The 13,690-nt window shown below is 37.9% G+C and overlaps 1 long non-coding RNA gene across 1 annotated transcript; it reads right to left on the reverse strand.

Annotated features, from left to right (window-relative positions):
- Positions 1-1,224: 1,224 nt before the first annotated feature.
- Positions 1,225-12,441, reverse strand: LOC114041306. Its single transcript, XR_003568903.1, has 2 exons — positions 12,225-12,441; positions 1,225-2,792 (listed from the first exon to the last, which is right to left on the reverse strand). It is a non-coding gene; the product is annotated as an uncharacterized LOC114041306 (long non-coding RNA).
- Between the last annotated feature and the right edge of the window lie 1,249 nt (positions 12,442-13,690).

The raw sequence follows: 13,690 nt of genomic DNA on the forward strand, positions 1-13,690 counted from the left end.
AAATAGGTATATATATGTAAAATTATTCTATACATACTTCTGTTTATTAGTTCTTTCTCTGATGCAGATAGCATCTTTCTCTATATGTCCTTTATAGTTAATTTGGGAATCTATGCCCTTTGACCATTTATCAATAGAGGAATGACTCGCATTCTTATAGATATGATAAAGTTCTTTATATATATCCCCCATGGAACAGTTGAAAGGAGAGAACCAAACACACTTTCTTCATCACACTGTCTCTTAGCCATTCAGCCAGTAAAGGTACTTTATGATGAGAACAAGACAGCTCTATCATTGAAATATTCTATAGGACCATTAGATAAATAAAATAAAAATAGTTTTTATATAGTTATGAAATTCTCATAGCTGATGAGAACTTATCAAACCTAAAACAAAAATATTAAGATTCCTCCAGCATTTCTCTGACCTACTGCCTTCTTGTGGTCACAGATTTCCTTGTTTTACTGGTGATTTCTCAGTACTCTCATTACTTCTCTTCCCTATCTCTCCTCTTCCACCTAAAAAGAGAAAGAAATCACTGGCATCTCTTCTCCAATTCATGGTCCTCTGCTTTGAGGTCCTTCCACTGATGTGGCAGTGACAGGTGAGAAGAGAACAAATTATCTAATTGGGCAGTGGTATGAAACCCCAAACTTTTCTTCTCCCAGTAAGATAAGCATATCTTGAAAATTTATTAATATTTTTGCATTACTCTTTTTTTCACAATCCATCCTTCCCCCACAGCACCTTCCCTTGTTACAAAGAAATACATTCAAGAAAAAACAAAATGACTTGTCAGAATATACCTCATTCTGCACCTGTAGTTTACCATTTCTTTATTAAGAGGAGGGGTATGTTTCATCATCAGTCCTCCAAACCTAGATTGGTCCTATCATTAGAACTCAGTTCTGAGTTCTGATTTCTTGTGATATGTGTGTGTGTGTGTGTGGTCATGTTTTACCATACTACACTCATTGTGTATATTCATCTCTTGTTTCTGCTTACTTCTCTGAATACTAATTCAGATAATACTAATATTTGGCTTACTAAATATCTATAAATTCTTCACATTTATCTTTTCTTACCAGATAATAATATTCCATTACATTCCCATCACACAACTTATTGAGCCCTTCTCTAGTTGATAGGCATTGAATTTGTTTCCAGTTTTTTGCTACCAGATGGGTCTAATTTTTCTTATACAATTAGTTATGACATTAAAAATTTTTAAACATTTATTCAGCTCTCAGTATGTGCAAAGGATAGGGACAAAATGAAAAAAAAAATTATATAGCCCTTGCTCTCAAGGAACTTGTTAAATGTACACAAACAAACATAATGCATGGTGAAAAGTCATATAACAGAGTAGAGATCTAGAGTGAGTGTTTTAGAGGAAGGTGCTTTCAGCTGGAGACATCAAGAAAGATTTCATGGACCAGGCAGCGCCTCAGCTGGTTCTTGAAGCTGGAAAGGTTTTCAATAGTCTTCCTTTTTCAATACTGCTATGGAGTTTGTAGATCTTGGGATTCTTTCAGGAACCATTTTTCTTTATGGATCCAATACAGAATGGAGGGCTAACAGTGAAAAAAAGTTTATTCTCAAGTTCCTTCCAAAACCTTTGCTAGACCCCAGGAAAACCCAAGGATCTTTCTTCATTTAGTTTGTCTAAGTAGATCTAGGAAATTGTGAGTATTGGCCAGATGGAAAGTCTCTGGCAGAAAATATTTTGGGAAAGAGAAGCTCCTAAATGCCTCCTCAGTGAAAAATGGGGCAAAATTTATTGTCTGTCCTGCCTCTTTGTCATCTATAGATGAAGCTTTTGTGCTATGAAGGTCAGGTACAGTCCTGGATTCTCTGCTGATGTTATGTCTTTGCTTTGTCTAAATAATTATTCATTATCGACCTCTGAGTCCATCTTGGAGTCCTTATCGCTTTCCTTTTGGCTTATCTGGACCTTCACATCTTGGGGTTTGGGTTATTCTCTTTTCTTCTCACCTAAATAAAGTATCATTTGATTAAGTAAAAAGATTTTTTTTTCTTTCTGGAATGGGCTCTTTTCATTCCATAATAGACACAGTAGCAGAATAAAGGGGCCTTTGTTCATCTTGCAGTGGATGTGAGTCACTGGAGGAGAGCGACTGGAATTTTGTTCAAGTAATTCAATCACAATAGCCATCCTCTCCACCCATTTTACACCCTCCATAAGTATCATCCCCTCCGTAAGTATCACTCTCACAATATGGTGCAGGGGAATCCGTATTGTTAAGGCAAGTCCAGTATGGAGAGAAATTCCTGTGGTGGTTGGTATGGTCAGCTAAGTGACCATGATGATAAAGATAAGTATTTGACATTGAAAAGAGGAGAGGTGAAGGTGAGTGATTGAATGTGGCCACAGAAGCACTTTGGAACAAGGGGTCTTGCAGCTGACTTCCAAAGGCTTTGCTGTGTGCCAAAAAACATAACAGGCAAATAAGGAAAAATACAATCGACAGAAAAATGAAGGCCTCTATGATTATATATATTTCCATTTTGTTAAGGGTCAAAGGCTATTCATGACCAAAGAAGCACAGTTAGTAAGGAAAAAATCATCTTGTCCATTTTTCCAGTTTGAGGTGCAAAGTTTCATGCTTTGCAAGGTGTTAAATTGTTTCTTCCTTCCTGCTGCTGGTTCTTTTTCCTGCTCACTTTTACACTGGTTTTTAGGTCCTCAGTTCACAACTGAGCTCTCTCTACATTTCAAGAATTCTGATGTTTCCTGGCACTCAGGAAACATCTTTTGGCAGGAACATCTGGAAGACAGAATCATAAAAATCATAGGGAACGTGCACTAATAATGGAGTCCACTAAAGATTAGTTTTTTTAAGAATTAGAGAGTAGTTCTGAGTGTCTACAAATTGTCCTCAAGAGTTATCCACTTTTTGTTAGAAATACCTTTCATATATAATACGCATTATTCTACTTACCTATTGGCCCATCAAGTATGATCTTTATTAATCTATTTATAGGGTAAATCGAATTTCATAATGTCCAGAACCTTAATCAAATCTTAAAGTGGTTTAAAAATAATTTGGAAACAATGTACATTTTAAGAATCCAGGATTTTATGACCAGAAAGATGGCAGTAGTTTTTTCTACAACTATGACCCCAAACATTTTTTAGAGAGCTAGAAGAGGAAAGATGACAGGAAATTCATCTGGGGCCTGATAAACCTCAGGGTCATAGATTTCACAAGAGAATATGATGACAAGAAAATTATCTAGAACTTTTTGAATACCAACAACAAAACACTGTTTGAGTAAATCTACAGATTACTACTACCAGCACCACTCCCCCCCCCAAAAAAAACTTAAACATAACCAAAAAAAAAACTCTAATATATTCCCTTGAAATTTGAAGGTATTGCAAAGGTAACATAGTGGATAGAGTGTAGGGCCTAGAGTCAGGAAGACTCATCTTCCTGAGTTCAAATCTGGCTTCAGACACTAACTAGTCGTGTGACCTTGGGCAAGTGACTTAACCCTGTTTGCCTCAGTTTCCTCATCTGTAAAATGAGCTGGGGAAGGAAATGACAAACTACTCCAGGATCTTTGCCAAGAAAACCCCAAATGGGGTCAGGAAGAGTAGGACATGACCGAAAAATAACTAAATGACAAGGTAGATCATACCAGTTTCACAGTTTCAATGGATAGGTGGAACTAGGCTGGCGACTTCATTAATATAGGGAAATCCAACATGAGAAAACTATTTTTTCCAATGTAAATAAGCACCTTTTCTGAAATTTAGAGTTTTAAGGAATTGCCTATAGCTGTGGAAGATTGAGTGATTTGCTCAGATTAGTACAGCCAGTTTGTTTTAAAAGGCGTAAATTAAACCTAGGTCTTCTTAGCTTCAAAGTTGGTTCTTTATTTACTATGAAATGCTGCTTCTCACCTTCAATAGCAATAAATTTGACACGCATCAAGGAGAAAGATCATTAGATGTAAAGAAATGGAAATTTAAATAACTCAGAATTACCATAGGCTTCAGGAATTGGTGGAAGGAAATTACAAAAAAGCAAAGATGTTCAAACCACAAGGCAAAATAATATGCTGTGTTATAATTGTGTCTTGTTCTGGTCCCCTGACCACCCCACCCCCTTCTAGTCAATACTGTAAGTTTTAGCAGGAAATAAGATTGTAAAGGAAAACCTGAAAGTCATGTACAAACCGTCCCAAAGACCAAAGGAGCATAATTTACAAATTGTATCATGTATTAACCAATATTCACACCTTGGTTGTGCCGGTCGCGCCGTGCACTCTCCTTCTAACAGGAGCAGGCTGCCAAGGTCATACTTACCAGTCTTCGGAGCCCACCCGGATAAACATAGAGACGAGCCAATCAGGAGGTGCAAGCACACGAACTTTATTCAGAGGCCATCACAGCAAGGCGAAGTAGGAAAGCAAGAGCAAGAGAGCGTAAGCTCCAACCCCTACCACCCCTATATGTCTTCCTAGCCCCTCCTCCTCAGCCCGCCTACCAGTGAATGATTGTAGGATCAGATACCGGAAGGGGATGTCTGGGGTTAGCACTGCACCAAGGGAGAGGACGTGACAAAGGAAGCTAGGCCCGGATACTGGAAGGAGAAGTCTGGGGTTAGCACTGTACCTAGGGAGAGGACTAGACAAAGGGAGCTCGTTCTCTGCCTTCCCACTCCCACATGGCACAGCCCCCTGCCTCAGGAGCACATGCTCCAGCTACTTCCCCGTATCCTGTTCCTATCCCAGTTCATCACAACTCCACATGGCACCGCCCCCTGCCTCGGGAGCGTGAGCTCTGGTTATTTCCCCGTATCCAGGTCCTATCCCAGTTCACCACAACTCCACATGGCACAGCCCCCTGCCTCGGGAGCGTAAGCTCTGGTTACTTCCTAATATCTTGTCCCTGCCCCATCTTGCCACAAACCCCACGTGGCATGTAGCCAACATCAGACAATCCCTCACACTTGGTAATATGTGATGAATCAAGGGAAACCATCTAGGCACTGCTTGTCAAAGCTTCTGGTCCTATGATATAGACATTCCAGACAAAATCCAGACCTCCACAGTTTCAGATCAACAGAATATCAAGAAAGTGTTGATAACTTTGAGACGATGACTTTGAAATTTTACTGATAACTTTGAGATGATCTGGATTTGTTAATAAACTAACCCTAAGGTGGCACAAGATAAGGGTTGGTCTGTTTGCCCCCAAAACCTCAAACTCCTGTCCCCTGAGTACTCCTCCATCTCCATTGGGTCCATGCTGCCTAGCACTCCCAACTCTAATCCATTGTTATGAAAGTGATACTCTCTGCCTCTCCCTTCCTCATCCTTTTCCCCATGCTGCCTTCCTTTACCATCCCATTCCCTGTTCCTGTGCCACCATCTACTTCTGTTCCACTTTTCATCACTTGTCTCTGCCTTTTTGAGCTTTTTGCCCCCATTCCCTTTGTGTTTAATTAAAGTGTGATTGCCACCCTGTTTCCCACTACCATTGTGGTCTTTCCTAGTGAGCACTTAAAGAACTAGGTGTGTCTGTCCTTATTTAATGATTTCATAAATTAATTATTAATCCATATACCCTAGAAAGTAGAGCTTCATCATCAATGAAAACAGTTGGATCTTTAACAACATAAAGATAAACAAGTACCTTATCTCTCCCCTGCAAAAGCTCAAAAAAAGAAATCAGTTTTATCATGTTTATATTCTATTCTTCTTTTTTTGTTGTTGTTTATTTGTTTTTGGTGAGGCAATCAGGGTTAAGTGGCTTGCCCAGGGTCACACAGCTAGAATGTTGCAAAGGTCAGATTTGAACTCAGGTCCTCCTGACTCTAAGGCTGGAGCTCTACCCACTGCGCCACCTAGCTGTCCCTCTATTATTCTTTAAAAAGAGATTGAATTGAAGGGTAAAAGAAAGAGATAGGAGGGATAATCAATAGAGAAAAATATTTAAGGCAAAAGATTTAAGGGAAAGTTAAGGAATCATAGAATGGTGAGAAAAAAAGACTAGAATGTGACTTAATAATGGCCAGAGGAGCACTTTGGAACGAAATGTTTTGAAGCCTCCTTCCAAGGGCTTTTCTATATGTCAAATAGCATAATAAACAAATAAAAGAGAAAAGAAATGATAACAAGAGACAAGACAATTATAATCATATACATTTCTAATTTCTGGAAGAACTCAACAACTTGATTGAAGAAAGAGATGAATTGATAACTCAGACTAAGTCTCATAAGTGAATTGATATCTTTTGTATAAGTGATAGAATTGGGGGAAGTTGTGTGAATGAAGAGATGAAAGGTAAGAGACAAAGAATAGCTATAGATTCACACCCACCAATTCTATAGGTGAGAAGGTATAATAAACACTTTAGTTTCTTAGCCAAAAGCAGGGATGGGGTGGGTTAGAGAGAACAGGATAAATGCAATAGAGTTAAGAGATTGGTTGGAGGATTAGTTGGGAAGGGGCTCACACTGGAAGGGAAAGGAAAATGAACTACTAAAGAATGTTCCCATAGAGAAGAAGTATATGCCTGTGGTAAGAGATGGGGCCTCATAATAGATTTTATGTGAGGGAATTTTGCACATCAGGATGAACCTTTTATGAAGGGAGATAGGCAGGAAGCATTTATTAAGAGTCTACTATTTGTCAGTCACTGTGTTGGGTGCTATACAATTTTTATCTCATCTGATCCTCAAAACAACTCTGGGAGTTAAGTGCTTTTATTATCCCCATTTTATATTAAGAAAACTGAGGTATAAGTTAAGTGATTTGCCCAGGGTCACACAGCTAATAAGTATCTGAGGCTGGATTTGAACTCATGTCTTCCTGATTCCAGGCCCAGCACTTTATTTACTTGTCCATCTAGCTGCTTCTATGAGAAGTTGTACCTCAAGTACAGCATCCCACCCCAGGAGAGGAGGTGTATGAGTTTCCAAAGGAAGCTGGCACCTCAAGTAGTAGGGAGGACATGGAAACAAAGATAGGATGGGCTTAAGAATAGAGACAAGTCATCCCTGGGTACAGGATAAGATGGAGTGTCGAGTGTGTGATTTAGAAGACAAAGCAAATCCACTCACATGACATTGTTTCCATTTGACACTGTTTCCTTTGTGAATTGATATTTCTAAAAGTGAGGCACATTAGAAAATGGGGAGAATAGAGCAAGACCTAAAAATACAATCTTGGATAGGTGAGAAACTTCAACTTTGCTATTTCAGAAGTTCTAATCTCATGTGGGACACAGAAAGAATGAAAAAGAAGAAAAAGGGAGCATCAACTATGAAATGGAGAATAGAATTCAAAATAGAAGAGTAGCAAAAGGAAATGAGGACAATATGAAGGAAATCTTGGCAAAGTGCTTCAACAAAAGAATGTTTTTTTAAAAGAAGAGATTGGTGGGAAAACTGGGGAAGGAAGATTTAGAAAAAAAGGCTTGATAGTGATGGGCAAGTGAAAGGTCAAAAGAGGAGGAGAAATAAATAAATAAATATGTAGATGCTATGTAGATAGAGAAATAACTTAAGTAAATTCAGAGAACTAAGGACAAGACAGGGAAATGCCAAAAAGGGAGAGCCTATGGGAACAGAGTAGAATAAAACTTGTATAAGCAAAACTAACTGCGAGAGTCGTGGTAATAAAGCCAATTTAAAAGAAATAACTAAAGGAAAATATGTTCAACAGTAATAGCCTTAAATATAAATAAGTAAAATAAAATAATTAAATAAAAAGAGTGATAGAGTGAATACTAAATAAAAGTCAATGATTTTTGTATATAAGAAAAAAACCTAAAAATAAGGATATAGAGGATGAAAATCAGAATGGGAACAAAATTTACAGTAATCAGGTGAATCCCTAAAAGTTGGAGTTGCAATTCTGCTAACAGACAAAATAACAATAAAAATCCACAATGGCAAGAGAGAAAATAGGGCAAGTTCATATATTTTAAGGAACTATAGACAATGAAACAATGTCAAAGCTAAGTATACACATAACATGTGCCATAGCATCTAGATTCACAAAGGAAAATCTAACTGAACAGCAAAAATCCATAGTTAACTTAGAGTTTGTGAGACTAATGTCCTCATTTCAGATATTATAATATTATAACCAAAAACATTACGTTAATAGAAGCAGGAAAAGAGCTTTTGTCAGAGAACAATAATCATTTCTGTTAAAAAAAACCCTAAAAAACAGCCACGGAAAGGCCATTTTGCAACATGATAAATATATATACATATGTATATATATATATATATCTGAGACCAAGAGGTAGCATTATTTGAGATGAAGAAACACTAGAAGTTTTTTTTTCCATAAATACAGAAATAAAAAATGGAAAAAAATCTCAAAGTAACCCTCTTTGGAGAAAACATGATGGATTATTTTGGAAACTCCAGAGAACTAGCAAAGAATCTGAAATAATTAACACCTTCAGCAAAGTATCAGGACACAAAATAAGTCTACAAAAAATTATCAGGAATTCTATAAAACAAAGCAAAACCAGGTGGAAGTAATAGAAAAGAAATTCCATTCCAAACATCTACAAAATATGTAAACTATATGAGAATCAATCTGCCAAGAAAGGCTTAATACATATATAAATATAATTACAAAATATCTTCAGGGAGATAAAAAATGACTCAAATAATTGGAGCAATACTCACTGATTATGGCTAGACCTCACCAATATGATAAAAAAAATGAGACTTATACTTAATTAATTTTCAGGTATATTACTATGCTTATCAAACAACCAAGAAGGTTCTTTATAAAACTGGATAAAATAAGAACAAAATCCATTTGAAGGAACAAAATATCTAGAAACTTAAAAGGAAATAATAAATAAAAGTAGGAATGAGGGGAAAGAAGTGCTTCCAAACCTCAAATTATGTTGTAAATATAATCATTTTGTACTGGTTTAAAATGGAAAAGCAGATCAGTAGAACTTGTTGCAATAAAGATGAAACAAAAATAGTTGGAGTCAATAATCCAGCAGTTGATAAATCTGAGAATATGAATTACTTAGGGGAAAACTATTTGACAAGAGCTGCTGGGAATATTAGAAAGCACTTTGGCAGAAATTAAATCAATACCAACATCTTAGACCATCTACCTTGATAAGCTCAAAAAGGATAAATGGCCTGATTGTATAAAAGGTCATACTATAACACAATTATAAGAGAATGAGATCAGGTACCTTTTACAACTTTTGCAATGGGGAGAATTCTTTAACAAAACGGGACAGAGGAGATCCCAAAAGATGAAATAGACACTTTTGATAAAAATGAAAGTGAAAAACCGTGGTGTGAAAAAAACCAATGCCATGGGAATAAGAAAGGAATCTGCCAAGTAGGGGAAAAACCCTTTGTATCAAATGTCTATGGTATAGGTCTGATATCAAAGACACTTAGTGGGCTAAGAGGAATATATGCTTTTCTCAAAAGATGAACCTCAAGCTATTAACATTCATATATTTAAATCACTAGCAATATGATAAATGAAAATGAAAACAATTCCAAAACTTTACCTTACACAAAGGAAATAGGCAAATATGAAAAAATATAGACATAGTCAACATTGGAGATATACTAACACAGTGTTTGTGGAATTATGAATTAGTCCAACCATTATGGAAAGCAATTTAGAATTATGTTTAAAAAAAAGACTAAAATGTCCATATTCTTCTATCTAGAGACTCTACTGCCAGCAATATATCTAAAAGTGGTCAAAGACAGAAAGGGCCTAGGCTCAACAGAATGTTTCTAACAACCATTTTAGTAGTAGCAAAAATGTAATATCTGGTAGATGTCCATCAATTGGGGAATGTCTAAAAATTTTAATAGGGGAATCTACATTTATTTCATTGAAAAAAAATGATGAGTACAAAGAATGCACAGAAGCATGGGAAAACTTACATGGATTAGCCCAGAAAAAAAAAAGAAAATAGAGCCAGGAAAACTGTGTGTGGGTGTGTGTCTGTGTGTGTGTGTCTGTGTGTGTGCGTGTGCATGTGTAGATAGGTAGATGATAGGTAGAGATAGCTATATATGTATAGACACATATATGTACATATGTGTGTACACAGTGTGTCTATATATGAGTGTGTTTGTATATATATGTGTATGAAGAGAGGGAGAGATGGTGGTGGTGGTGATGATGATGATGATGATGATGACTACAATGATATAAATAGAAAGGAATAAGTTTGGTCCCAAAGAAGAGAAGAGAAAATGAATTTCCCTTCCTTCATTGGAGATGTGAGTGGGTGGGAGGTCTATCTGGATAAAATATTTCATACATTGTCAGGCACAATTAATATGTTGGTTAATTTTTCAGAGTAGTCCTTATCAAGGCTACTCTAGTTAGGATTAAAGATTTAAATATGGATTGACGAGATGAAATCTGATTTAATTTTCAACTCTAAGGATGTATAATTTCATTCTCTCTAACAAGGAGAAAGATCTGAAGTCTAAAGAGACAAGAACAAAAATGATTAACAGGGAAGTGACACGTAAGATAAGCGACAATATGGCAAGAGGACCATGAACTCAAGTCACCTGAATTGTATTTTCATTGTCTGTTGAGCAGGAAGAGACTGTAAGAGCATCTTGCCCAAACCCTTTGTTTTTCAAGTAAAGAAAAAGGCCTGGGTAGGTGAAATGATTTGGATTCATAAGTCAGGGGAGTCAGAATTTGAATCCTGGATAGGAAATAAATATGCAGAGGGATTAAGTGATTTGCTCAGGGTTAGACAAGCAGCACCTGTGGGAGCTGGGGCCTAAACTCTAATCTTCAGACTCTAACTCTGACGCTTTCTGCTGTAACACACTGACTCTTTCAAATTAGGACTCTAGGATTTAGAGATGGGAGGGATTTCAGAGGTCATTTAGTGACAGTCAATTCAAAATGAATTTACTAAGTGCTTACTCTGTGAAAGGCACTATGATAAGTATTAAGGATAAGAAAAAGAGTGAACATTTGTCTCCAAGGAGCGTACATTACACCAGAGCTGGGGGATACAATATGAGGAAGGTGAAAACACCAACCACTGGGAGGGAGATAGAAAGGATTCTTTTAGAAAGTGAAACATGAGTTGAACCAGCTCCCAGGCAACTAGTTGGCACAGTGGATAGAGCACTGGGCTTGGAGTCAGGAAAACTCGAGTTCAAATTTGACTTCAGATGTTAGTTGTGTGCCTGTGGACAAGTCCTTTGTCTGCTTCAGTTTCCACAACTGCAAAATGGGAATAATAGTAATACTACTGACCTCCCAGGATTGTTGTCAGCATCAACTGAGATAATATTTATAAAGCACTCTGCACAGGCCTGGAAAACAGATGCTCAAAAATGTGTTTCTTTTCTTCCTTCCTCATCTATAAAATGAAGGTATTGGAATAGAAAGCATCTGAGATCCCCTAAAGTTCTATATCTATGATTCTGTAATGCTAAATTCTTTCAAAATCCTAGTTTCAATTTTTCTTTTAAAAAAAACGTGCTATTAACTGGGGTTTTATTTGATGCCAAATATAGAGATAAGTAGGTTGCTTTGTTTTGTTTTACCCAGGATGCAGGCTCACTGTAGGAACTGAAACCTTTTCTCCTCATGTTTGGCTTTTATTTTATAAAATAGTGAAATTTTCCTCAAGATTCAATTAAATACTATTTGACAAGCAGATATTAACTGCCTACCATGGACCAGGCACTAAGCTAGGCAGCAGACAAAAAAGAAAAGACAGTCCTTAACCTCAAGGAGATCTGATGATATCATCTCAGTTAGCGGCAGGGAGGAAAAAAACAACCCAAAACTTTTGCAACTTCCTCATTTGTTCAAAGCCACGATTGCATGCAAGGATGTCTTAGATCCTTTCCTGGCTAAAACCTTCTGTGAGCCCATGAATTTTAGAAACTAACAACCAGAAATGTGCAGAAACACATGTGTACTAAATGCTGAGGACAAGCTTGAACTTGTCTTCCTGTTTCCAAGCCCCTCATTCACTCTCTATCCTTTGCCCCTGAGCTCCCTTAATCTTCCTTTTTGGAGAGTTTCACCACCTGACCCAAAGGAGTTTCAAGGATTCTAAAATCTGCTCTCACTGTCTGTCAGCTCTCCCATACTGCTGGTGTGGGGGTAGGGGTGGAGAGGTAAGCTTTTACATCCTGGACAAAGGCAACTGTAGGAACTAAGGAGGAAGGAGTCTTACCTGCAGCAACTGGAGACTTCTCTCTGGAGGGTTGGCAATGCAGGACAGAAAGCAAGCTGCAACCAGACCTGTTTCCCCTATAGCCTTGAGGAATTCTCTTTGGCTGCTGCCCTGAAGTTGGAAAACTTGGTCTGGTGTGGCTGTTTGGGGGTGTCGCAACTGAGCCCCTCAATTGTTAGTCATTCTTAGGCCACCACCCTCTCTCCCATCTCAAAAAAGTCCCTCCCACATGGAACTTGGAAGTCATCCATACAGCTCAGCAGTCCTCCACAGTTCAGCCCTTCCTTTTCCCTGCAACTTTCCACCAGGAGTAACCCAAACACAGACATTCTCCTTCCTGAGAGTTAAGTAAACTTTGATGTTTTGACAGTTGCTTGCTGGTTTATTTTTGCCCAGGAGGTCTGATGCCTTTGAAAATGTATTGTGGAGAAAGAAGCAGAACACCTAGAAAGGAACTCAGAGTGAATAGGAGGTGAAGAAGACAGGGAGGGAGGAAGGGAAAGGATGAGGCCTGGAAGACAGGAATAGGGGAAAGACTGAATCTATGATTTCTTTAGAATAGGGAAATCCTGGGAGAGGAAGCTTCTTCTTTCAATGCAGATTGGTACCTTCTCTGAAATTTTAGTCTTTTGAGCATTGCCCAGAGCTTGACTTGCTGAGGATGGTAGAGCTTAAATCCGAGTCTATTTGGCTCCAGTACCACCTCCCTATCCACTGTGCCATGCAACCCAGAGAAAGTAATTCCAATTAAGGTCAATAAATTTGAAAGGACAGAAAAGGGGTGGATATTCCAACATCTTCAAATATGTAATCTCTTTTCCAAGCCCAGGAAAACTTCAAGAAGCCAAGCTATCTGTGTGGGCAGAAGTGGAGGAGTGGGAGTAGAAGCCTCTTCCTACTATCATTTTGGAGATGGAACAAAAAGAAGGATGTAGGGGAGTGAAGACATGGGAATCTTTTTTTTGCTTATAGACTAGTACAACTTCCCTATTTCCTTCTTCTGGGTTTCTAAAAGGAACTCGACATTGAGCAGCATACTGATGTCTAAGGGAGACAGCCCTGCAGACCGTATTATTCACTTAATCCTGATTTTGAGTTATCATACATAACCTGGTCTCTGAGCAGAGACCAGAGTGGTGGAAATGGAATTGGAAATGAAAGGTGTGCAGATGTAATGGTGATCTCCTTTTTTTGTTCCTCACATATGACACTTCTTCTCTTGTCTCTGTGTCTTTGGCTTGGCATCCGCCATGCCTGGAAAGTACTTCCTCCTTACTGCCACCTAGCAGAATCTCTCACTTCCTTCAAGATTCAGATCAATTATTACCTCCTTCATGAAACCTTTCCTGTTCCCCCCAACTGCTAGGGCCTGCCCTCCCTAATTACTTGATATTTATTTTGTATTTATTTTACGTATTATCTTCTATTAAATGTAAGTTCTTTGACATCAGGAATTCTTTTTTTCT

This window comes from Vombatus ursinus, unplaced genomic scaffold (assembly GCF_900497805.2).
Source record: "Vombatus ursinus unplaced genomic scaffold, bare-nosed wombat genome assembly UNPS02014171.1, whole genome shotgun sequence".
NCBI lineage: Eukaryota > Metazoa > Chordata > Mammalia > Diprotodontia > Vombatidae > Vombatus > Vombatus ursinus.